This window comes from Sarcophilus harrisii, chromosome 2 (genome assembly GCF_902635505.1).
Source record: "Sarcophilus harrisii chromosome 2, mSarHar1.11, whole genome shotgun sequence".
In the NCBI taxonomy this organism is placed as follows: Eukaryota; Metazoa; Chordata; class Mammalia; order Dasyuromorphia; family Dasyuridae; genus Sarcophilus; species Sarcophilus harrisii.
The window spans coordinates 383,047,281-383,071,953 of record NC_045427.1 but is presented as its reverse complement, the minus strand read 5'-3'; positions in this window follow the sequence as shown (position 1 = coordinate 383,071,953).

Here is a 24,673-nt window from a genome sequence, read left to right as displayed (position 1 = left end):
GATCATCACACAATCTAGTTATAACTGTGTACACTGTATTCCTGATTTTACTTGTTTTGCTCAGCATCAGTTCATATAAATCTTTCCAGGCCTTTCTAAAAATCAGCTTATTCATCAATTTTTAGAAAAATAATATTTCGTTATTTTCATATGCCATAATTTATTCAGCCATTCCCCAGATGATGAGCATTTACTTACTTTCCAATTCTTTGCAACTACAAAAAGATCTGCTACAAATATATTTACACATGTGGATCTTTTCCCTCTTTTATGATTTCCTTGGGATACAGACCAGCTGGATCAAAGGATGTGCACAATTTTATAGCCCTTTGATGTGCCCAGTTTTATAGCCCTTTGGTCATAGTTCCAAATTGTCCAGAATGGCTGGATCATTCCACAATTCCACCAACAATGCATCCAACATTTATCATTATCTATTTCTGTCATTTTAGCCAATCTGAAAGGTGTGAGGTGGTATCACAGAGTTTTTAAATTTGCATTTCTCTAATCAACAGTGATTTAGAGCATCTTTACACATGACTATAGATGGCTTTAATTTCATCATCTGAAAATTGTTCATATCCTTTGAAGTAGCTCACATTTGTATCGTACTTTAGAAAGCACTTTAATTACAACTTCATGCACTAGGTGATACAAATATGACTCTTGTTCTATAGATGAGGAAACTCAAAGAAGTGAAAGATTACATTATAAGGTAAGTAGTTGTTGTTGCTCAGCCATTTCTAACTCTTCATGATTCCATTTGGGATTTTCTTGGCAGAAATACAGAAGTGGCTTTCAATTTCCTTTTCCAGCTTATTTTCTTTTTTTTATTATTATGGCTTTTTATTTACAAGATATATCCATGGGTAATTTTTCACCATTGACAGTTGTAAAACCTTTTGTTCTACTTTTTCCCCTCCTTCCCCTGACTCCCTCCCCTAGATGGCAGGTTGACCAATACACGTTAAATATGTTAAAGTATATGTTAAATACAATATATATATATATATATATATATATATATATATATATATACACACATACACACACACATGTCCATACAGTTATTTTGCTCCAGCTCATTTTCTATATGAGGAAATAAGGCAGAGTTAGGTGACTTGCTCAAGATCACACAGCTAATAAGTGTCTAGGGTCAAACTTGAACTCATAAAGATGAGTTTTTCTGATTTCAAGCCCATTGTTCTATCTACTGGCTCACCTAGCTATCCCAGGAAGTAGTGCAGGCAGGTCTAAAATTGTCTCCAAGTTGGAAAAACTGGTTTTCTCTATCACTTAGCGCTATTGCCTTGTTTCTGGGAAAGTAAATAAAAAGATGAAAACCTTGCTGTATGTTTCACAGCAATCTGAGTGGAAGGGAATCCAGGAAGCAAAGCTGGCTATGGCAGTGACCAAGGGGGAAAGCAGGCTAAAGAGGTGGCCCCAAGTTTTCACATTGACAAACTTTCCTATCCATAGCAAAGTCTGCCGGTGTCAGACTCAAGATTTTTCAATTATCAAAAGGCTGCAATTGACACTAGAATTTTAATAAGAACAAATAGTAAAGAAAGAACAAGGGTTCCTGATTCCAAATCCAGCATTTTTTTCGAAAGGAAGCTTTGCTTCCCTTTTAACAATCCAACATTATTCCCTCAAGAAGTCCAGCCTGGGAACTCTTCATGATAAAAATATAATCAGAGAATAGTTAGCCATAGAGGGCTAGAGATGGAGGAAGATATGTATGCCCTCCACTCCCCTTGTGTCTGCTCACCTGGTTCACTAAGACCCCGAAGGGTAGTTAGAAACCATCCCCCTCTAAAGATTTTTAAAAAGTAAAGCAGCCTCTCAATGTTTTTCAATTGAACATTTTTAATTATTTTATTTTTTCTGGTTATACATGTATATTAACTTTTTAAATACATATCTCTTTATGAATCATGTTGGGAAGTAGCCTCTCATGATTAAAATTCATCATTTTTTTAAACAGAAAAACCCAAGCTCTTGCTTGCATAGACAGTGTCATCTGTGGTCTGATATGTAAAGGGAAAGCTAGAGAAGACAACTGAGGCCTCATATTTCACTATTGCTTTTAAACTTAACTGCAGTCCCTGCTGCAAAATCTTGAGTCTAGGGCTTATTAGCCAAAGTTCAGCATCTGCAGTAAAAAAAAAAAAAAAAAAAAAAAAAAAAAAAAAAAAAAAGCCTGCCTGCGGCTCATTCCTCCTCAGATTAGGAAAAGGAAGAAGCTAATTATAGATAATCCTGCCAAGAACAGATCTCAGAGGAATAGAACTGAAGGAGAGAAGACTTAATGCCAGATGGGCCTGTTAATTATGATGGGGACTGTGGTATTTCTCATGCAAATGAGGGCAAATAAATCAATCATATAAATGTTAACAACAAATGTTTTTTGAGCCCCGACGGGCTTGCCCAGTAAGGGGCCTGAATTTGACCACCCGGTCCAAGGGCCCATGTTCAACTAAGGAACAAGTGGGTAAAATAGTCTCTGTCCTCACAAAGTTTGTAATTTAATTCAGGAAAGATATCTTAAATATATGAAAAGTTCAACAGTGTTAGATCAGGTCTGGTAGCCAATGTAACTAGCCAAGGGTTACTTATTATGTGTCAAGGACAAGACCATATACTGCTCTGGCTCTCCCTAACATCCCTTATCAACCTAATCACCTTCATTCACTATGGTCTTCATTCTCCCAACTTCTTTGATGATTCTAGAACTTAGCAAATGATCAGAGGATTCATCAAGGTCCTTGCCATCATCCTACATGACATCAATATATCCAGTGATAAATCTTTCAAAATCATGGATTCAGGGTTGCAGCACAGCCTCAGTTCTAACCATTTCCGTCCACTCCAGTTGCTGCCAATTCAGCCTCACCTCGGCTCTCCTCATCACTCAAAAACTGCTCCATTTCCAAATGATTGAACAATAAAATTTTCTCCTCTGAGGACAACTTCCATCTCTGTATAACTGCACTGTTCCTTGACCTGCTTTTCATCTTCATCTTGACACCTTAGTTTTAAAAAGACACAAAATTATGTTGCTTTGGTCCAACATAAATCCATGCTGTATCCCCTTTCTGACACTGAGAATCTCATCTGTAAAACCAACTTCACAGAGTTGTCAAGAGGTTCTAATGAGATCATGTATATAAAGTGTTTTGCAAACCTAAAGGAAGTGTCTTGCAAACTTATCAGAACATCAGCTAGTAAATGTAAGGGAGTGGAGCTAAGTGTCTCAGTAAATAGAGAGCTAGTATAGAGTCAGGAATACCCATGTTCAGATCTGGCCTCAGGAACTTTGTGTAATTCTAGACAAGTCACTTAACCCTGTTTACCTCAGTTTCTTCAATTATAAAATGAGCTGGAGAAGGATATGACAAACTATTTCAGTATCTTTGCTAAGAAAACTTCAAATGGAGTCATGAAGAGTCAGACATGACTAAAGAACTTGAGCAGCAACAAATTCTAATTGTTAGTTCCTTTTTATATTGAGATAGAATTTTCCTTCCTTTAATGTCTACCAATTAACTCTAGTTGTGCTCTCTCCAGCTAGAACACAAATCAAAGCACTCTTTCACATACATATCGTCCATATATTTGAAAATAGCTATCATATGTTTTTCTGAGTCTTCTCTTCATATTAAATATCTCCAGTTTCTTCAAACTGTCCTCATAGGGACCCTTCACCATCTTGCTTAAAGACAATGTATTATTATTGGCCAATCAACCACAAATCTGTGACTTTTTCCAGAAATACTCAAAGTACCAAAAAATTTTGAGCCAAAAGAGCATCACAAAGCATGTAGTTACAGAAACACAAAAGTTAGTAAATTTTCTGAGTTATAATTTATAGCAACCATTTAGTCCAAAACATCCAAAAAGGATTCCCCCCCCCCCCCCCATAACACATAACATAGATGACTTTTGGTCATCTAGTCTTTGGTGAAATATCTTAATTGATGTTCCATTGCCTCAATACATAGGTAAATAATCAAGGCTTAGAAAATTACTAGCACAAGGTCACAAAGTAAGTAGCAGAGCCAGGATTGGAATCCCAGTTTCCTAACTGCAAATCTAGCATTCATTCTGCCATGTCATATTACTTTCCAATCTTAGGACCCAACAGTCAGGATAGAGATAAAGACAGTGGGAATAATAAAGAAGGGAAAGGGACCTGTATGTGCACGAATGTTTGTGGCAGCCCTCTTTGTAGTGGCCAGAAACTGGAAACTGAGTGGATGCCCATCAGTTGGAGAATGGCTGAATAAATTGTGGTATATGAATATTATGGAATATTATTGTTCTGTAAGAAATGACCAACAGGAAGATTTCAGAAAGGCCTGGAGAGACTTACACAAACTGATGCTGAGTGAAATGAGCAGGACCAGGAGATCATTATATACTTCAACAACAATACTATATGATGATCAATTCTGAAGGACCTGGCCATCCTCAGCAATGAGATCAACCAAATCATTTCCAATGGAGCAGTAATGAACTGAACCAGCTACACCCAGCGAAAGAACTCTGGGAGATGACTAAGAACCATTACATTGAATTCCCAATCCCCATATTTTTGCCCACCTGCATTTTTGATTTCCTTCACAGGCTAATTGTACAATATTTCAGAGTCTGATTCTTTTTGTACAGCAAAATAACGGTTTGGTCAGGTATACTTATTGTGTATCTAATTTATATTTTAATATATTTAACATCTACTGGTCATCCTGCCATCTTGGGGAGGGGGTGAGGGAAAGAGGGGAAAAATTGGAACAAGAGGTTTGGCAATTGTCAATGCTGTAAAGTTATCCATACATATAACCTGTAAATAAAAGGCTATTAAATTTAAAAAAAAAAAAAAAAAAAAAAAAGACAGTGGGAATAAGTCCAAGGAAATTCATAGGTTAGATCTGTTTACTATTATCAGATCTCATTGAGGCACCAGACCAGCATCCTTATTGGTAATCAGTTCTACATGTACTGTCGATGAACAATTTAAATTCCTTCCCAAAAAAGTTCAAGAACCAGAAATGTCCTCAGGATGATGTCTCACTGTGAGCATCTCATAAAAGAAAACCGTGCACTTTTGTGCCATTTATCACTCTCCAGGGATCTTTGGCCTTTCAAAAAGTCACAACTAAAAATCATTTCTAACTAATCCAGAACCCAAACCCTGCAAATAACACTGGGGAGAGATGTTTGCTAGTCACAAGTGTCCAGAGCTGAACAAATAAAGGCTGGAAAGCCTCAGAAAGGGAAGTGGGGAAGGGATGTAGGGGGTGGCAGGATAGGGCTCTTTGGCAGGCAGCTTCTTTACTAATTAAAACTCAACATTCCAATCATCTGTGATCTTTGGTTTTTGTTACACCTGATTTTCCTTTCCTGACATTTAAACTTGTCTCACTCATATCAAGTTAGTGTCAGTGACTAATAGCAACCCCAAAACGGTATTCAATAATGAATTAGACTTTGAAACAATGCAGCATCCTCTTGAATCCTTGTCACAAAAAAAGAATGCTATTTTTCTAAATAAGAAAAATAGGAAGGAAGGAAGAGAGGGAAGAAGGGAGGGAAGGAAGGGAGGAAAAAGAGGGAAGGAAGGAAGGAAGGAAGGAAGGAAGGAAGGAAGGGAGGGAGGAGAAGGAAGAGGAAGGAAGGAAGGAAGGAAGGAAGGGAGGAGAAGGAAGAGGAAGGGAGGGGAAGGGAGGAGAAGGAAGAGGAAGGGAGGGAAAGGGAAGAAGAGAAAGGGACAGAGAAAAGGAAGGAGGGGAAGGAAGGGAGGGAAGGAGGGAGGGAGGAAGGGAGGGAAAGAAGAAAGGAAGGAATAAGGAGGAAATAAATATGGGCCAAGGAGTTTGACTTTGATTCATGGCAAAATTCTAAAATGTGCTCTCTCATTTTTGAGCCAGTTGACAAATGGGGTGAGGGAAGTGGACAGCACAATAGACTAATGGGAAACACTCAGATTTGAACTTCATCTCAGACATTTACTAGCTATAGCACTTGCACAAGTCACTGGCCTCTCTGAGACTTAGTCTCATCCACAAAACCAACTCCACAACTTTATCAAGAGAGTCTGATGAGATTCTGTATATAAAATGTCTCGCAAATCTAAAGGAATATCAAAACATCAGCTATTATTATTATTATTACCCAGAAAACCAGGCTGATGATGGTTCTGTAGGCTAATAGTGTCAAATTCAAATAGAAACAAGACTACAAAATGCCACATATTAACTTAGAAAAACATATTTTATTATTTATGTTCTATTGCATAGTTATTTATTTTGCTAAATATTTCTGTGCTGTGCTCGATAGTAATATGAGCCTCTGGGCAGTGTACTTGATACATCTATTATAGACTATGTTATACATGGAGGGACTGAAGTATCCAAAGGACTGCCATATAGAAGAGAAATTCAATTCTTTCTACCTGGTCCCATAAGGCAATGGATAGAAGCTGCAAAGAGGCAGATTTAGGCTTGATATAAACCATTAGAGATACCCCAAAATAAATGGGCTGTCTCAGAAATCATTGAATGTACCATTATCCCTGAAAGTCTTTAAGTAGATAGAGACTTTCAGGGGTTTATCATACATGGCATTCTCTGTCAAATACAGATTAGACTAGATAGTCACCAAGGTCTCTTCAAATTTAAAGTTCATAATTCTGTGAATAGGAATATGATTGATGATGATTTCACCATAGAATTTTATCATTATAAAATAGATATACATGACATGACAGTTTTCCAAAATGAAGCATTTTTAAATAATTTTAAAATTTTTAATTATATTAATTTTCCAAACATTTTGGAATAATATTGCTATGCTCCAATGAATCTATGATCTCATTGATGTGGAAACTCCCTCGAAAAATGCATTTTACAATCCATTACTATCTACTCATCTGTATAACTCTTTTCCTCATCCTCCTACAACTTCCAGAGGAGATACCCTCTCTTTCCCCAACATGCAAGGGAACTTCTTCTAATTTTCTTGGTATTTGGAATGATGTTAATTGATCAACAAACATAGTACAGACAAAAGGTAATGATTGCCTAAATATCAGTAGAAAGACAGACATCTATGAAGGATGTCAATGAGGAGAAATTTACAGGACTTGACAACTAATGATTATATATGAAGAATGAGTGAAAGTAAAGAGTCAAATATGAGTCTTAGCTTATACATGATTTCTCACTGGATGATTGACTCATCTTTTTTTCCAATCATCTTTTTCTCCTATGACATCTTTACAAAACTACTTCTATATAATTCCTATAAATACAAATAAGTAATGTATTCTAGTCTGTTCACTCCCACCAAGTGCCTCTCCATTATCTTTTATCTAACTTCAGTTCTTCAGTGACTAAAGTATCACATGTCTCATACTCATACAATACCAGAAGAATATTAATGTTTAAAAAAAATTTTTTTTAATCCTCTACTTCATGGAGAAATTTTATGTAATTAAAAAAGTTGAAAAGTTTTCCCAAAGATAATCCATCCTGTTCTCTTCTTCATTTCAATTCTGAGCTTCATGATGCATTTTCAGTGTCTGTCCAAGATAAACATACTCTTTTGTGAAGATTTTAGGTTTTCCATCTAACTCTATATCATAATCTGGACATCAAGCTGAGCCAAAATGGTTGAGAAAAAGCCACTACAGAAAATTACTATGGTGACAAGAAGATCAAAATACACATTCAAAAGATAACAAAGTCAAAACTCCTACATTCAAAGCCTCCAAGAAAAATATGAATTGGCCATGGAAGAGCTCAAAAAGGATTTTGAAAATCAAGTAAGAGAAAGTAGGGGAAAAAATGGGAAGAGAAAATAGTGGGACAAGAAAATCTGCTTCTAGGGAGGAGGGCTTTCATGAAATTGTCAAGAAAAACTGTCTGGTATTCTAAAACTAGAGGGTAAAATAAAGATTGAAATAATCCACCAATCACCTCCTAAAAGAAAATCCCAAAGTGAAAACTCCCAAGAATCTATTGCCAAGTTCCAGAGTGCTCAAGTCAAGGTGAAAATATTGTAAGCAGTCAGAAAGAAATGATTCAAGTATCATAGAGCCATGTTGTCCATCAGGACAACACAAGATTTCACAGTTTCTATATTAAAGGTTTGGAGGGCTTGGAATATATTCTGGAGGGTAAAGAAGATAGGATTGTAATCAAGAATCATCTACCCAGCAAAACTGAATTTATTATTACTCTTCAGAGGGAGAAATGGATATTCAATGTAATAAAGGACTTTTGAACATTCTTGATGAAAAAGAACAGAACTGAATAGAAAATTTGACTTTCAAATACAAGATTCAAGAAAAACATAAAAAGGTAAATAAGAAAAGAAAATCATAAGGTACTCAATAAAGGTAAACTGTTTACATTCCTACATGGGATTATTCATCTTATTATTCATAAGAACTTTCTCATTATTAGGGAAGTTAGAAGGAATATATATAGACACATATATGCATATATATATATATATATATATATATATAGGAGGCACAGGTCTAAGCTGAATATGAAAGGATAATATCTTAAAAACTAAAATTAAGAGGCAAGGGGAGAATGTACTGGGAAAAGGGAAAAGAAAGAGGTAAAATGGGATAAATTATCACACATAAAATAAACAAGAAAAAGCTTTTACAGTGGAGGGGAAGAAAGGAGAAACAAGGGGGAATGAATGAACCTTACTCTCATCAAAATTAGTTCAAAGAGGGAATAACATACACACTCAATTGGGTATAGAAATTTATCTTACTCTACAGGATAGCAGGAGGGAAAGCAGATGGACTCAGAGGAAGGAGGTAAAATAGAAGGGAGGGAAAATTGGGGGAGGCAGTAGTGAGAAGCAAAACACTTTTGGGGAAGAACAGGATAAAAGGAGAGAGAAAATAGAATAAATGGTGGGGAATAAAGTTAGCAAGAGAAATTGTAGGGAAAAAATTTTGAATTAATTTTCTGTGATAAAGGCCTCATTTTTCAAACATAGAGAACTGAATCAAATTTATAAAAATAAGAGCCAGTACCCAACTGACAAATGATTAAAAGATATGAATAGTTTTCAGATAAAGTAATCATAAGTATCTAAAGTCATATGAAAAAATGTTCCAACTCACTACTGATTGGAGCAAACTTCTGAATTACTATTGTATTGGCCAATAGAACAGAGAAGGAAAATGACAAATTTGGAGGGGATGTGGGGAAAGTAAGACATTGATGCATTGTTAATGTTAATGTAAAATTGACCATTTTATAGAACAATTTAGAACTATAACAAAAAGGGGAAGGACCTATATATACAAAAAAAAAATTATAGCAACTGGGGTTATTCATCAATTGGGGAATGGTTGAATAAATTGTGTATTCATTGTGATTGAATACTATTGTGCTATAAGAAATGATGAGCAGGATGCCCTCAGAAAAACTTGGAAGGAATTCCATGAGCTGATATAAAGTGAAATGCACTAAGTAAGAAGTAACAGCAATATTGTAAGATGATCTGTGAATGATATTACTTATTCTCAGCAATATAATGATCCAAGATAACTCTGAAAGAATTGTGATGAAAAAATGCTTTCATACCAGAAAAACAACTGATGGTATCTGAATACAGACTGAAGCATACTTTTTTTTACTTTCTTTATGTTTCTTGATGGTTTTTTAAAATCTATGTTTTCATTCACAACATGACTATTACATACATCTTTTATATAACACACATATAACCTATATTGAATTGCTTGCATTATCAATGAAGGGATGGTGGGGAAGGAGGAAAAAAGAGAATTTGGAACTCAAAGTTTTAAAAATGAATGTTGAAAATTGTTTTCACATGTAACTGTGGGAATAATTGAATAATCAAATACAGATAGATAGATAGACAGATAGATGATAGATAGATAGATAGATAGATAGATAGATAAAAACACATTCTTCATTCACTGAGTAGTTCTGGTATGGATAGGTAGGCAGAATTCTTTTGCATGGCTCAATGGATAGAAAGTTGGGTTTAAGTCAGGAAAACAAGTTCAAATTCTGTCTCAGTCACTTATTAGATGTGTAAATCCTGAATAAAACACTTTACTTTTCTATACCTCAGTTTCCTCTTTTCTAAAATGAGATTTTTGCATTTGAAATTAATTGAATAAATAAATAAGGGGGTTAGATTCAATAACCTCTAAAGTCCCTTTTAGCTCTAAATCTTTTTGTGGTTCTCATTATACCAGTCCTACCATATTTCAGTACTTATGCAATCAGTACAAAACCATCACACAAAAGTATCTGGAGGACTTCACCATTTCTTATATATGGGCCCTCCTTGGCCATTCTCTATTATCTATTCCAAGGAAATGTGTATGGTTTTGACATTTACACAAAGACATCTTGTTGTAACAGACATTTTAATTTGTTCTATGGGGTTAAAAGCCTTTCTATAATCAATAATGATCATGTGGAGTCTTAAATTCTTTATAATTTTAATCAACTGTGTAACAGTAAGAATGTAGTTTGCTTTAGAAAATCATTTGTGAAAGCTTGCTCATTCATGTTTTATATTATCATCCAGGATGCCTTCTATGTATGTGTGTAAATTATTCTAAAAAGAACTTGTACAAGAGGGAAAATAGACATATGATAGTAGTTATTGATATTCTTATATTATTTCTCCTCAATCTCTACAAATCCCTTGTTGTCTTTCCAGATCACTTGTTCTCCTAATGAGATGTTTTGAATTATTTACTTTTTTTTTCATTCTTTTGGTTTTGCTTTATTATTTCTTTATGTCTTGTGAAGACATTCACTTCTCCTTGTCCAATTCTATTTTAAGGAGTTATTTTCTTCAGTAAGTTTAAAATTCTTTTTCTAATTGATTGACTTTTTAAAGAAAACTGTTTTGTCTTCTGAGTTTGAACCATGATCTTCTCTATCACCATAGTAGCTATCTATCATTGGGTTCTTTCTCTGGTTTTTTTTTTTCCTTCTCATTTTTAATGACCTATTTCTTGGCTGTTAACTTATGTTAAAGTAAGGTCTGTTCTTGGAATGTGGGGGATAATGGCTCAGGCTTCAGGCTTTTCATGTTATTATTTTCTGATCTCAAGGTTCTTCCAGTGCTCTATGATGCAAGGCTAGGTGTGGTCACTGATCCTCCTGTTCACATTTTAGCCTATAAGTGATAACAGGTACTTACTTCTCTCTGATCCTGAGCCACCATCATGGCCCCTAACACCACTGCCACCTCAAACACTCTTGTTCCTCAGGCAGTTGCGAGTGTCAGCTCAACTCTCAGCCCTGAAATGTAAGGCAGAGACTCTCTATTCTGAGTGACCAGACTGAGCAATGTCTACCATTCTGCAATCACCTGCATTCACCAGCTCCTTACCCACAGCCACAACCTAGGACCATGTCTGGTTAGTGGGCCTGGGTCCAAAGTCCAACATCAGTGGAGTGCCCCCACAATCTTTCCCTGATAAGCCATCCAATGCCCTACACCATGTGAAACAGTTTCTTGAAGGTGAGGTTGCCACTTATACAGCTGTCCTTGAGCTTTTTTGTTGTTGTTGATTGTTTAGAATATGCATTTCAATCAGGCCAGACCACCACTCCAGGAAGTCAGATCTTTCTTTTTTTTTAATAATTATAACTTTTTATTGACAGAACCCATGCCAGGGTAATTTTTTACAACATTAGGTCAGATCTTTCTTAAGCCCCCCCCCAAAATTGTCTAAGACTTTTCAGCTTTTACCCTGACTTTTAATCATTGCTGCTGCTGTGAAATTTACTTTGAGACATTTTTTAAAATTATTGGAAAGAAGAGAAGGAAGATTTGGGAGAATTAGGTAGTTTCCCACTTTAATCCACCATCTTCCCACAATTTCCTCTCTTACCTTCTTCAACACCATTGAGAATCTTGTTACACAATGTCCTTAAAATCATGTTGTTCCTAGAATTGACCTTCTCTCTGTAAATGTAGTCTGCTTCAGTTGCTTCCCCCCACTTCCTCTTCCATAGTTCCAGTTCTATTTCTTAGTGATATTAGAAGATAAGAGTATAGCTTTAGAGTGGAAAGGAATCTTAGAGATTATTCCAACTAGTGCAGTTTTTTTAACAGATGAGGCAACAGGAATGCAAAAGAATTGGATGACATGACCAAGATCAAGGTAGAACATGATCACATAAGGTAGAACCACAAATGTGATGGTTCCATTCTCCTTAATCATGAAAAAATTTATTACAAAAATCTTTACATACCTTTTCCATTTTTATCACTCTGCTATATAATCAGATTGTTCAGTCATATCCAACTCTTCATGACCCCATTTGGGATTTTCTTGGCAAAGATACTGGAGTGATTTGCTATTTCTTTCTCCAGCTCATTTTCTAGATGAGAAAAGCGAGGCAAACAGAATTAAGTGATTTGTCCACAATCATACAGCTAAGTGCATGTCTGAGGTTGGATTTGAACTCAGATCTCCCTGACTCCAGGCCTGGCAATCTGCCCCTTACACCACCTAACTGCCCCATCATTGAATTGGCCACCTGCTTCTTATAGTGAAGCTTTGTAAGAGTTGGACCTAAAAATCCTGTTCTCTGAATCCCAGTCTAGAGCTCTTTCTACTTAGCCACGCAACATCCAAAGTTACTGTTTCTCTTCTGTCAAAGGAGAAGTTCTCCCATTTCCATCATGTATTTGTAATATTTATATTCACCTACCAATCTTGGTACATTTTACAAGCACTAGGGGCATTTTCACCTCTACTAAGGCCAGGGCTTCAAAAGAGAAAAGAGGGGGGGAAATGGAGAAAAAAAGAGAGAGAAAGGAGGATTTAGGAAGCAAGTATCTACTTAAAAGGATGGTGTCTGAAAACAGGTTTTGGATTTCTCATCTGTAGCTTAAAATATAATAATAATGGGCCCTTGGGCCCCAAACAGGCTGGCAAAAATGTATTTGAATAGAGTCTTGCACATTTAATCATGAGAGTTTTAAACTGAAAAGAAAAGGGGAGGGAGAAAACTGCATAAGTATACCTGCCAAGCCAGCTACCATTGAAAGAAGTTACAGTGTAGGAAGAAGCAGAGCAGTAGAGATGACCAGACAAAATTCAAGAAGGGAGCCATCATTAAAATCTGTGGCTTCAGATGTCTATTCACATATACATAAAATATGGATGACAAGCAAGGTGAACTACAGATTGTAATGCAAGGAGACAGGTTTAACCTTACATGAGACTTGGTGGGATGGCCTGAATAAGTTCTGGAAGGTTATACTTTATTGAGAAGGAGATTTGGAGCCTGGAGTTCTACAAACCAGGAACCAGAAATGTTTCACATCTAATAAAAGTGTTTTTAAATTTATTGGGGTCATCAAAGAAAGGGGTTACTCAGAATGGAGGAAAGGAAACACTTTTTTCCCCAAATGAGAAATTTCAGTCCCATGGGAAAAATGTTTCTTTGTTAGAATCGGGGAATAGGTCTGGCAGCAGCTGGGTTTTTTTTGGGGGGGATGGGGGCAGTAATATCTACACAAATTGTCAGTGGCAGTTGAAATTTGTCGTGCCAGCTCCTTTCCAAGTGAGAATATAGCATCCTGACTTTTTCAGTGCTTGCTGGACTCTGGGGCAATTAGGTGGCACAGTAGATAGGGCTTTGGATTGACAAATATCTGAGTTCAATGCTACTCTAGATACTTAGAGGCCACTGGATAGTACAGAGAATAGTGCTGAACCTGGAAGATGAGATTTAAACCTGCCTCAGACACTTACTAGCTGTGTACCCTGGGAAAGTAACCTCTATAACCTCAGTTTCTTCAACTGTAAAATGGGGATTATAATAGTACTTACCTCTCAGAGTTGTTGTGAGGATCAAATAAGATGTCTATAAAGGGTTTTACAAATGTTAAAGCGCCATATAAATTATAGCTGTTACTATTATGTCTCTCTCTGGAGCATTTGTTTGGCTCATATCCTCATTCACTTAGATCCTAAATTGTTCTCTTCCCTTTTCAGCAAAACTCTCAAAGAAATCTCTAAATTAATAGGTAGGGTAGCATGAATTTACTACAATGAAAATAAAAATAAAATACATAGTATTAACATCTAAATGGTAGCAACAGCCCCAGACTCTTCAGGTAAAGTCTAAATCTTCTATTCTGACTGACCCCTCTACTGATCTTCTTTTGCATTGCGCTTCTTTATTCTTATAAGTAAGAGGGAAACCAATGCACCCAAAAACCATTGTAAGAAAGCATTATCAAAAAAGTCATAAGGGAAATAAAATCATCCCACCATCCCCTCATCTTCTTATGTGGCTGGGAGCAACCATCAAGTCTGCTACCTGGCTGGCATCCAAGTGACACCTGTCTGATACTTCATCCATTGGTTTCAGTAAGTCCCCCTGGACACCCAAGGAGTTCATGTTCTTTCTCTGGATCTCCTCCCAAAATGTCACAGATGACAGATCATCAAGATCAAGAGTGAGTCAGTCACTTGATGCTTCCATGGACTGGCTCCAAGCTCTCCCTAACTGAGATTTAAAGTTCAAAGAACAAAGCACCTTAACTGACCTCAATGAGGTCAAATCACCATATTCATACAAGCAACATCCCAAGTTACTACAAGAACTGATGGATGTGATCCCTATGCCACTCTCCTGCAAAACAATAGAGGTGCTGCTGGACTAGAGAAAAACAAATGTTGCCCCAATTGGAAGGAAGGAAGGGAGGAAGGGAGGGAGGGAGGAAAGGAAGGAAGGAAGGAAGGAGGAAAGGAATAAAGGAAGGAGGGAGGAAGGGAGGGAAGGAGGGAGGGAGGGAGGGAGAAAGGAAGGAGGGAAGAGAGGGAAGAAGGGATGGAGAAAGGAAGGAAGGAAGGAAGGAAGGAAGGAAGGAAGGAAGGAAAAAAGGAAGGAAGGAGGGAAGAGAGGGAAGAAGGAATGGAAGAAGAAAGGAAGGAAGGAATAAAGGAAGGAAGGAAGGAAAGAAGGAAGGAAGGAAAGAAGGAAAGAAGGAAGGAAGGAAGGAAGGAAGGAAGGAAGGAACCTAAAAAACCAATGGGCTTAGCTTCCATTCCTAAAGAAAATTCTAGGATAAATTATTAAAGTGATGTTAGTGAATTTCTAGCAAGACCATGCAAGATTAAGTTCCCTTCCCTTATTGACAGAGCTAATAGACATGATTGATGCATCTTTTTTCCTATTCATATATCTTATATTCCTTCTACCAGTTCTCCATCATAGTCCTAATATTCTTCATTCATAAAATATGGGGCAACCTGCTTATAACAAGAGACTTGAAGTGGGAGTTACTGATTCCGTATCTTTCCATTGTCCAAATGATCTTCAGAGACCATAGTATTCCTTAATCCACAATTATACACCACCACCAGAAGAACATTGGTGTTTAAAAAGAATATGTTGACCCTTTCTGGAATTTTGTCATGGGTAAATTTTTAGTTATCTAGACTGCTATTCTTCTTCCTACATTGTAGTTATGACTTGGTATCTAGCTTAATAGGTTATAAGATCCATGATAACAATTTTTCCCCTCCATTCTAAGTTGTTCCTTTTCTTCATTTTCTATCTTCCTCCATCTCCCATCTCCATAACTTTGCACAGGCTTTCCCACATACTTGAAACAAGCTGTCTTTTCATCTCTGCTTCACCTCCCTAATTTCCTTCAAAGTTTCTACATAAGAGCTTTTGTGATTCTCCCAATAAATCATTTATTTTACATAAGTTTGTATATGTCTATGTTGTCTTCTCTGATGAAATGTAGGCTCCATTAGGGTAGGAATTGTTTCATTTATGCCTTGGGCCCCAGCACCTAGCACAGTGCCTGGCCCCAGTAAACATAAATAACTTATTGATTAAGTGATGATGGTAAAATAAATATTAAGTCAACCCTGGGTTCTCAAAACTTATTTTAGCAGAGTAACAGCTCTGGCAGATCCTTCCAACCTAAAAAAGATTTATCTGCAGGCCCAGCATCAAAGAATGTGACTATTATCTGAGGACAAGCCTATGCAAGAATGGAAAAGTCCATCCCCAGAAGGTTAGCTTTGCAGTGATGAATATTTTTGGCTACAGCTTCTTATATAACTGTCTACTAAGATGTGGAAGGTTTTTAATCTGCATTTAGTGAGTATACTACCCACTACTATCAGTTGAATCAACAAGCACTAAGTATCTACAATGAGTAAGAGTTACAAAGGAAGGTGTAAGGGCTACAAAGAAAGAATTAAAACAACCCCTGCCCTCAACAAGCTTATACAGTAATGGGGAAGATAGCAAATGTGTATAAAAGTATCTACAGAATGAACATCAAGAAAATTCATATAAGTGCAAGATGGTTTGGAAGGAAGGACACTCCATTTGGAAAAGATCAGGAAAGATGTAGAAGATGGTGCCCAAGGTATATCTTGAAGGAAGAAAGGAGAAAAAGGAATAAGAGAGAAGAGAGTGTCTATAAGGGGAAGATGGAGAAGCAATACTTATTAGGCATGAAGCAATGAAAGGCCTGTGCAAAAGCAGAGTTGGTAGATGGACTGTGAGGAAGTCATAGGAAGTAAGTTTGTCTGGATTGTAGTTGGTGGATAAAGGAGAAATGGCCAACAAAAGATAATTTGGGTCCATGCTGTAAAGGGCTTTCAAAGACAGAAGAGTTAATATTTTATCCCAAAAGCATTAGGGAGCCACTGAAATTGATTGTATCGGAGAGTGATATGATCAAATAAAACTAAACTTTAAAAAAATTAATTTAACAACAGGCTGTAGGATGGACTGGAGAGGTGAGAAATTTGAAATAGGAATATCAATTAGGAGGATATCACAATAGGGAAGGGATTATTTACATGAGGATTTACAATAAGATAGTAGACATATGAATAGAAAGAAAGGGTTGGATGCCAGAAATATTGTAAAGACAAAAACAACAAGATTTTTTTGCATTTAATAATACTTTTTTTTCAATTACATGTAAAGTTAGTTTTCAACATTTATTTTTGCAAGATTTTGAATTTCTACCAGGATTATTCTTTTTTTTTTTCAGAGAATCGAATTTGACTGAGAAAAGGAAAGATGCAGGACAATAATTTGAGGGGATAGTGAACATTTATTAAAGATGGAGATTTGGCCATATTTGAAGGCACTGAGGAAGGAACCATTAGTTGAAGATTCAAGAGAGAGGGATTATTAAAGAAGCACACTGCTAGAAACCATGAGAACATTCAAGGACCACTGAACGTGTACAGGATTTGACCTTGGCAAGAAGCCAGGTCCTATCTTTGTCAGAGACTGGGGAAGAAAGGGACAGAATGAAAGGTGAAAGTACAGGCTTTTGACATGAAGAGAATAATAGAAGATGAAACTGACTTCAAGTGGCCTCAATTTTCTCACTAAAGTAAGATGCAAAGTCCTCTTTGGAGTGGGGCAGTAGGAGAGGTGTGGGAGGCTTGAGTAGAGAAGATTTGGAATAATCTCGTAGAGACTGAGAAAGGAAATCAATTAAAGAAGAATAAAAGGATTACCTCATAGCAGGAAGACCCAGCTGAAATTAGGGCTACATAATATGAATTTATAATTTACCTGGGCAGCACAATTATGAGACTTCCTCTAACTCTATTCAGTGCAGGAGCACAGGAGGTAGATGATAGGAATAATCTAGAACTAGATTTGATTTGGCAAGAAGAGATAGGTGGGGATAGGACAAACAGACAAGAGACTCAAAGTCAAAATTCAGTGTAGAGATGACCCTAACTATAAGGTTGAGATGGGAATGGGAGGAAAATGAAGTCAAAGCAAGGCTAAAGACTTAAAAAGTATTGAGGGAGAGAAGAAGTAGAGATTTTGATTATGGCAATGAATAGCTTAGGAGGTAGAATGGTAAGAAGTTATGGTAGATAAATTTTATAATTTTTATATTTAATTACATATTTACAATATATAATTTTATATATTTATGTAATTATTTTTATATTTACAATTAAGTTTATATTTATAGTTTATAATTAAGGAAGTGGATCACTTGCAGATATGGTGAGATTCAGTGGATGATCATCCCTTTGTGTAAAGGAGTTCAAATAAAGTGAAGTCAAGGGGCATTTATTAAGTGTCTGTAATGTACTAGACACTGGGCTAAGCACTAGAGACATTAAGAAAAGCACAAAACATTCTCTCCTCTCAAAGTGTTCACAGTCTAAGTGGGGAGACAACATACAAATAACTATGTACAATCAGAATTCAGAGAGAATTAAATGGACATAATAGAAGGAAGGCTTTGGCATCAAGGATCTGAAAAGGCTTCTTAAGGAAAGTAGTAGGTAATGAAGGAACCCAATTCAATTCAATAAGCGTTATTAAGTAATTAATAAAAGCAAAGAAATAAAATTCTTGCCCTCAAGGAACTTACTGTCTAAAGGGAGAAGACAGGAAGTAAGCTGGAAGCAAGGTGGTACTCCAGGGAGGTATCCAGCATGGGCATCTTTTTGTTCCTTGGAGGTGAAGCTAAGCAGAGCTGCAGGTGGAGAGTGGGGTAGCTGGAAGAGGTCATGGGATTTAAGGAGGTTCTGAGGAATTGGAAGTTTAAGGAATTTGAGAGAACATCAGTTTGAAATCTGAAGTCCACTAGTATAAGGGCAATTGTTGAGTAGAAGAAAATAAGAAGATAAAATCAGAGATCTTTAAAAAAAAAATAAGGTATTAAGACAATAATATTTGTCCTATTTATATCTGGGTGTAGATTTTTTATATCAGGCAATAACTAAACCACTGATTTGGGACAAGAGAAGAGAAAGGATCTGGATTCAAACATCACATGTGCTTAAAATAGGGGGAAAGGAGTGAAGACCTTGAATAATTTCACATAAACACTAAAATCTGAATCTGACCAACCTCCTTAAAGCCTAGGGAAGCTTTAGGGAGATAATCTCCAAAGTCAGGGACGTGATGATAAATGTTTAATTAGCTTTCAGGTTTTTTTTTGGGGGGGGGGAGGAAGGATTATAAACAACACACTTTTAAATTTAATTCACATTATTAGCATTTTCTCCATCACATTCTTAAATCTAGATCTTCAAAAAACAATAAACCAAGCCCTACTTTATAGTATTTGCCAATGTCTAAGGTATAAATGCTCAGACTAAAAATTCATAATCAGCTTTTATAAACTGATTCAAGCAGGTTCCAGTACACTCTTGTGCCTCTCACAATCTAAGATTGAACTTCAGGGTTTCCAGGACAGAGTATTTTTAAAAGATAGGATACACCCCACATTTGTCTTAGTCTCAATCCCTATTTGCCCCTTTAGCTAATTCGTATAGGTATGCCTTAGCTTTTGAAATAGATTCTAAGCTTTTGGAATATAGGAATCTTATCTCTTATAAGCATAGCATAGGGTTGACCACATACTGGGTACTCAATGAATACTTTTGAATTACCAGATGAACCAATTTGGTCCCAAACCTTACAATAATGACTCAAATGTTCCTTGAACTTCTTTTAAGTTTTAAGCAACACAATTTTCTTTAAATCCATTCAGTTCCAAAAGGACAAAAATTTATTGGGTACCTGGCACTAGCTCTGTGATAGCTGCTGAAGGAATTGCAAAGTTCAGATAACAGAGAATCCTTGCTCCCATAGTGCATACAGTCTATTATTGGAGGAAAAAACCTGAAAACAACTATGTAAAAGCAAGATATACACAGGAAAAACTGGCTAAAATCAACAGAGGGAAGGCTTAAGCATTAAGAAGGATCAGAACAGGGCAGCTAGGTAGCCAGTGGATAGAGCCACCAGCCCTGAAGTCAGGAGGACCTGAGTGCAAATCTGATCTCAGACACTTAACACTTCCTGACTGTGTGACCCTGGGCAAGTCACTTAACCCCCCAATTGCCTCAGGAGAGAAAGAGAGAGAGAGAGAGAGAGAGAGAGAGAGAGAGAGAGAGAGAGAGAGAGAGAAGGAGGAGGAGGAGGAGGAGGAGGAGGAGGAGGAGGAGGAGGAGGAGGAGGAGGAGGAGGAGGAGGAGGAGGAGGAGGAGGAGGAGGAGGAGGAGGAGGAGGAGGAGGAGGAGGAGGAGGAGGAGGAGGAGGAGGAGGAGGAGGAGGAGGAGGAGGAGGAGGAGGAGGAGGAGGAGGAGGAGGAGGAGGAGGAGGAGGAGGAGGAGGAGGAGGAGGAGGAGGAGGAGGAGGAGGAGGAGGAGGAGGAGGAGGAGGAGGAGGAGGAGGAGGAGGAGGAGGAGGAGGAGGAGGAGGGAGGAGGAGGAGGAGGAGGAGGAGGAGGAGGAGGAGAGGCTAATAGAAGGATAGGATACACACAGATAGCCATAATATAACATAACACATTATTACTGTCTCAGAGAGTTGTTAAATTCCAGGCCACATGATTCCTACTTGAGCAAAGTTTATTACTGGCTGGGGAGATCAAAGAAGGCTTCATGGAAGAGATATCATTTAAGTTGGGTTTTAAAGGATGAGTAGTAATTCAGTAGGAGAAAGAAGGGAATACTGAGTATAGGGAAAAGGCAGAGCAGAAGTAAAGCACAGATAGAAGATAGGCATCCCTAAGAAGCCCAAGAAGTCTGGAGCATCCAGCCCACAAGGCAAATGATACATGAAATGGCCGGAAATGTAGACTACAGAGGGCCTTGAATGTCAAACAGAAAAGCCTGGAATTAACTACAAACAGGAAACTGCAGAAAATTGTTGAGTGGAGGACTACCCAATCAGATCCATGCACAAGAAAGATTAGTGTTATATAAAAGTACAAATAGACTGGGAGGAAGGAGAGGAAGGAGAAACTGTTAGGAGCTAAATAGTCCAGGAGGATAGTTAAGGATAGGATGAAGGTTGTTCTGGGGGAAGGGAGTAGCAATGAGGAAAAATAGGAAGAGAGAAGATGTGAGAGATACTGCAGAGCTCTGGAAAGTTTCTGTTTTCATATCCCAGCATGAGGGTCCAGGCATCAGGCCAGGACATATACTCTCCCCATCACCCTCCCTGTAACACCTGAAGTCACTTCATGACTTGGAAGCTTGGCGTGTGAACAAATCCATCTTCCCTTCAGACCTCTTTCAGCACTCCGCAGTTGGCAGATTAGGCACAGGAGGAGAAACAGGTGAGGAAACTTCTGTCCATATTTCTTAGAGTTGGTAGTGGAATTTATTTGCAAAATATTTTGGGAAACTGCAAGAGCTAGAGAGAAAAAATGATAAAAGGACAACCAAGGATTGTAGAAATAAGTTCTCACACTGAGTCTAGTGCAGATGGTCTGCTTGGATTGCTTTAATGCCACAAGAACCAGAGGAGTGATGGGTGCCAAGTTATAGAAAGGGCACAATCATTGCTGTCTGTAGAGGCTTGAACTGGAGGGGATTCTGGTGTGCTGCCCAGACTTCAGCAAAATCAGGGAGCGTTCGCTCCTTAACTTCACTCATCTTTATGTTTTTGCACAAACCTTTTCATTTTAACAACAAATGCTGTAGAACATTTTAAACATAGACCAAACTTTCACACGCAAAAAAGGTGTAACTAAAATATCAGGAGCTCTGTTCTCTTCACTGATGAAGCAAAATATATAGGAAATGAAGACTGATTTACAGGTAATTTGGCATGGATGTAATGTCAAACTTTGTAGCTCTCCAATTCTTTCATTAACTTTGCAAGGTTTTATTGATGTCTTGAGACATCTGAGTGCCCTCATGTGGCTCATTTCAACCTTTCAGCCTCAAAGCAATTTCTATGCTAAAACTGCACATGTTACCAAATACAGTCTGTTGTCTGTTGTCTGTTTTAGAGGAAAGCTTCTTAGCTTTAAGGACGCCTCTCTTCTGACAAATACTAGCTGTGGGAACCTGGGCAAATCACCTATCAGTGCTCTAAGATTTTAAGTTGCAGGTGTAAAAGTATATTTAAAACATCTTATTAGTTTCTCTAGGAAATATTTAAAAATGAATATTTTCTCTAGTCTAAAACCTTTCCCAGACTTCCTCTTTATGAAAGTATGTAGAACAAAGGGTAAGGTACCCTGAAAAGGATCATGGGTGAAATCCAAATTTAATTCTCGTCTAGACAAAAGTCAATGGTTTTCCTACCCTTTCAAGTGATTAGGTTATTTACCCATCTAAGAGCAAAAAGTCTTCTTTTTCCCTAATCCCTGAAACAAGGACACTAGAACTCAATCATCTCCACTGAAAAAGAATGATACTGATCATATGAAAGAGACCCTTTTAAATCTTTGATGGATGTGGCCCTAGAAAGAATGGGAAAGTGACTTAAATAGTAACTATTTTAGAATGTTAATTCCAAATTTTTTTTTAAACATATATTTTTTTCCTTGTTCAAAATTCTCATAAATGCTACTTCAAAATGTTTTGGGATAGAAAGACAAGTCCAAAGGGTAAAGGGGAACACGAGAGGAGGGAACATGACTCACTGAACATCGCTCTCTCTCCAAACTAGAAATGCCTGGATATTAGATTAATATTTAAAATAAGTTGAATTATTTCTGGCAAATTTGTGCCAAAAATATGAGATACCATATTCATAATTTTTTTATTCAATAAAGAGAAGTTGACCTGTGTTGATAGAAGTTTCCTCACTTGATAGTTCCTTATTTCAATGAAATCAAAGCCTCAGTTCTTATTAGAGGGCCAACCCTTGCCCTAACTATGTGGAAATGTCCTTATTTGGAATTTATAGGGACTGAGTACAGAGTGTAGCTTGATTTAAGGATTAATAAATATATTGCATTGTATTGATTTTTAAAACAATCAAGTTCATAGAAAGAACCTTTTAAGATGATGAATTTTTTTAATTCACTAAATCAACATCTTTGAACTTATTTCCTTTTAATCTAATAAAAACCCTTCCTCCTCTCTAGTACCTTGTATTTCTTCACAAGACAGATTTCCCCACACAGAGTTTATGTTTAGGCAGCCATAATTAAATGCTCCCCACTTACTAAGAAAAAAAAAGTCTTAAGAATTGAGTTTTACTGAATGGATGTCCATCAGTTGGAGAATGGCTGAATAAATTGTGGTATATGAAAATTATGGAATATTACTGTTCTGTAAGAAATGACCAACAGGATGATTTCAGAAAGGCCTGGAGAGACTTACACGAACTGATGCTGAGTGAAATGAGCAGGACCAGGAGATCATTATATACTTCAACAACAATACTAGATGATGACCAGTTCTGATGGATCAGGCCATCCTCAGCAACGAGATCAACCAAATCATTTCTAATGGAGCAGTAATGAACTGAACTAGCTATGCCCAGAAAAAGAACTCTGGGAGATGACTAAAAACCATTACATTAAATTCCCAATCCCTATATTTATGCACACATGCATTTTTGATTTCCTTCAAGCTAATTGTACAATAATTCAGAGTCTGATTCTTTTTGTACAGCAAAATAATGTTTTGGTCATGTATACTTATTGTGTATCTAAGTTATATTTTAATATATTTAACATCTACTGGTCATCCTGCCATCTAGGGGAGGGGGGGGGGGGGGGTAAGAGGTGAAAAATTGGAACAAGAGGTTTGGCAATTGTTAATGCTGTAAAGTTACCCATGTATATATCCTGTAAATAAAAGGCTATTAAATAAAAATAAAAATAAAAAAAAAAGAATTGAGTTTTAGAATGCCATCATGTCAAAGACTTCTGAAATAAGAGACAGGGAAAGACCTTGCCAAAAAATTTCAGACTCAGAGCAGACAGCTAAGTCTGGGCCTTATCACTGGCCAATTTTCCTGATATCTGCTCGGTCCTAAGTCCCAAGCTACTTGCCTCTATATCCCCAGACATACTTGAGAAGTGACATTCCTACCATCAGTTCTCAGGGAACACACACACACACACACACATACCTCAACTCTCAAACTGAGGGACACCACAGAGAATCACTGAGAAGTTACATAAAAGTTAGGGATCTCTGAACCCCCAAGAACCACCTTCATCATGTGCAATTCACTTGCATTGAGGACATCTTTACAACTACCTAGTAGTAGAGAGACAATAGGGTCTAGCTGATATAGCTCTGAACTGGAATCAAGAAGATTTAAGTTCAAATTCTGCCTCAGAAACTTAATATCCATGTTATCCTAGACAGGTCACTTAACACCTCTCAATTTAAACTTTCCTCATCTGTAAAACAGAAATAATGATAGCATTAACTCTAGAGTTAGTTTAAGGATTAAATAAGATAATATATTAAAGTGTCCCACAAACTATCAAGTGTTATATAATATTAGCTTCTAAACTTAATACTTTGCCCTGTTACAACAGAAGGGTATGGGTCGATCTAGATTCCAGCTTCTTAAGCTGTGGGTCACAACCCATATAGGGTCCCATAACAACGTGGGGGTCACAAAATTATGGTTTATTATTAGGAAATGTTTGATTCACATACCTATTTTATGTACTTATATACCCAGGATCATGTAAAAATTTCTTAAGCAAAAAAAGGTCATGAATAAAAAAAGTTGAAGCAGCCCTGATCTACATCACACCAGTGTCTGTCATGCTGATGCCAAGGCGTAGCTTTAAACTTCCTTCAGTGAATTCTCGTCCCCATGCGGAGACTTGGCAGGCGTCTCTTCCCAGAAGCAGCACCTATAACCTAACCTAACTCACCCTCCTG